Consider the following 2896-nt stretch of genomic DNA (forward strand, 5'->3'; position numbering starts at 1 on the left):
AATCAGTTCATCATCAGGTGAAAATGATCATCACCTGTGCTGGCTGTTGCGTCATCCACACAGTGACGCTGCAGGTTCTTGTCACAGTTTGAATAGTTTGTGTTGATTAAAAAGGGAAATTAGTTAAACCCTGATTTAGGTAAAGAATGTATTTCATGCAACTCGTTACACAATTAGCACAGTGCAATGATCTTTTTTTTCTGTTAAAGTTTTACGTTTTATCTTTAACTTGATGTGTTTTAAGAGTTTAATTAGTTTACTTAAAAAAAAAGTTGTCATTCAGCTTTTAATTCCTAAAGTTTGAGTTTCATTGTCTCTGGTAGCTGGGTTTTGTTACCCTGTTGAGATTTTGGGTTTCAATAATAATATTTTTAAATAAACTGTCTTCACATTTTAGGGAGTTTGTTTTTTGAGAATAACAACTCTGATCAACTCTGAATTAGTCAGTTTAGGGTCTTTGGTGAAAACTTAAAGTTGTCCTCCAGGTGAGGCCACCGGAGATGTGTGAGCTCAGATACTTGAAGTTCAGAACCGAAACCACCACAGTCTCCCTGAAGCCAAGGGGAGCACAGAAGTGTCCTCCTTCTGAAGTCCACAATTGTCTCTCTGATCTTATTGCACTAATGTAGAGCATTTTATCGCTGAACCAGCTCTCCAAGTGTAAAACTTCTGTCTGTAGTTGGATTCATTGTTAAAGATAATCAAACCACAACTGTCTCACCATGACAGGAACACAGCATTCCTGAGTTTTAGCACAGACAATACCTCTGCATTTATTATGGAGAGAAATCAGACTCACTTGGATTTGTGCGTGCATAATTCTTGATTTGTGCGTAAATTAGGATTTGTGCGTGCGTATTCTTGCTTTGTGCGTGTTCTTGCTTTAAACGCATTTCCTTCAGTGGGTGTTGCAGGGCTTAAAAATACTTTCAAAGAAAATAAAAAGGATTATCTGAGAATATGACGTTTACTTTTAAAAGCTAATCTATATATTAAAAATATATTGTTCTCCGAGACACCGAATTGATACAAAATGCTTAACAGGAACGACCAGTAGGTGGCAGACTGTTTTTTTTCTTCCGGAAAAATCACCAGCAGTCAGACTGAGAGTCACGGGAAGAATGGCGGCCCATCTCTGTGGTCAGCGCCCCGAAGTAAGTAGCCTCTATGTTCAACACTAACATCTACTGTCTTCAGATATTGATTGAGTCATTGTCTGGATTGTTTTAATGTTTTATGCGCTCAGTTGTTGGTATAGGCCACGACGTTCTTCTCACACTACTCTGTTAGCAGTAAGCTAACGTCCGTGTAAGCTAAGCTACTTTAGCGATCGTTTGCCTCGTTCCTATTATTACACGTCAGTGCAGTGTAGGACGTAATGTTGAGTTCACAGACAATTAGAAAACCCTTTCACTTTTTTATGGTTCCAAAAGTCACGCTGTTGTATTTTATGTTTGCGTTCCAGAGTGTGATTATTATTTGTTGTTTCAGCAGTCACGCTGTTGTCTTTTTGACAACACTATTTGACAAGTTATTGCAGTAAATGTAACTTAGTATAGTACCTCTGTCAGCTAGGGGGGTTCTGAGGACAAGCCAAAAGAGAGCAGACCCAGGAGCAGATGACAATGATTTATTGAAGGCTGCAGGAGGATAAGCAGGAACAGGTGAGTCAGTGTAGGGATCTCCTCCAGCCACCAGGAGGTGCAGAACTCTGTGGAGTGGGAACAGGTGAGAAGTGGCCAACAGGAAGATGAATGCAGATTTTATTGTAGCTTACTGTCTTGAAGATGGAGTAGTGGCTGGAAGGAATGGAGTGTGATCTCTGCTCAGGATGAGGCAACAGGAAACACAGCAGCAAGGGAGGAGGAGGGGGGGAGGAGGGTGTGATATGTCCGTAGTCCAGAAGGGAGGTCCAAGGCTGAAGGAAGGTCTGGTACACGGGAATCAATCCGGGAGCAATGTAGAGAGGTACTCACAAAAGGCACAAGGGAAGCAGGCTGAACGGGAGGTAGTGAGGCAGACACAGGTCAGGTCAGATTGGAAAGGATGAACAGGGTCTGAAGCTTTTCAGGAGCAGGTAGTCGTGGCTGTAAGGCTGAGACGTTCCGGCAAGGCTGTGATGCAGGAGCTGGTTTGAATAGGCACAGTCACAGGTGACAGGAATCAGGAGAAGATTAACTTGAGGGGGTGGAGCAGGGCAGGCATGACAAACTCTGAGAATAAAAAAATGTACAAAATAACTACAAAGGGTTTTATTTATCATACTAAAATAGAGTTAAATGTTATTTTTATTTTCAGACTTTTGTTGCCGAAATTAAATGTTTTATTTATTTGAAAATTAGATTTGAAAACAGTAAAAGTAGTATTTAATTATTCTCAATCATGAGAACATTGTTCTCATGTTCAGATACATGTAATGATGTTTTATAGTTTAATAAATAAAATACTTAAAACCACATATTTTTAAATATAAATGTATTTTGTATGCATTTCTTTTTAACCAGGCCGTTGTAATGCAGAATCAACCAGTCTCTCAATCCTGGAGCTGTTTGTCCAACAGTGAAGACCCAAGACCAGACTTCAGAGTGAACAGGAACTCTCCTGCGGTCTTCCTGAACCTCCTTGATCAGGATCGGTGACATCGATCATCCTCCTGCAGGTGCTGGAGCTGCATCACACTTCTGTACCTCATGTAAATGAACACACTACATTTTTCAGTATTATTTGGAATATATTTATATACATTTAAATGTATATATTGCAGGTTGTCACAGCGTGTGCTATCCTCAACAACATCTGCCTCTGTGGTGACGACACCGAGGCCCTAGAGGAAGATGTGGAGGTGATGAGGAGGAAGCTGGTTTGGAGGTCACCAGCAGTGCTCTCTGGCAGGACC

General features: G+C 40.8%; 2 long non-coding RNA genes across 2 annotated transcripts; one reads left to right on the plus strand and one right to left on the minus strand.

Moving 5' to 3' along the window:
• Positions 1 to 998: 998 nt before the first annotated feature.
• Positions 999 to 2896, plus strand: LOC112138082. The gene is made up of 3 exons (XR_002917705.2): positions 999 to 1154; positions 2505 to 2692; positions 2765 to 2896. It is a non-coding gene; the product is annotated as an uncharacterized LOC112138082 (long non-coding RNA).
• On the minus strand, positions 1616 to 1887 carry LOC118598425. Its single transcript, XR_004947513.1, has 2 exons — positions 1778 to 1887; positions 1616 to 1711 (listed from the first exon to the last, which is right to left on the minus strand). It is a non-coding gene; the product is annotated as an uncharacterized LOC118598425 (long non-coding RNA).

Source organism: Oryzias melastigma, unplaced genomic scaffold (genome assembly GCF_002922805.2).
Source record: "Oryzias melastigma strain HK-1 unplaced genomic scaffold, ASM292280v2 sc00514, whole genome shotgun sequence".
In the NCBI taxonomy this organism is placed as follows: domain Eukaryota; kingdom Metazoa; phylum Chordata; class Actinopteri; order Beloniformes; family Adrianichthyidae; genus Oryzias; species Oryzias melastigma.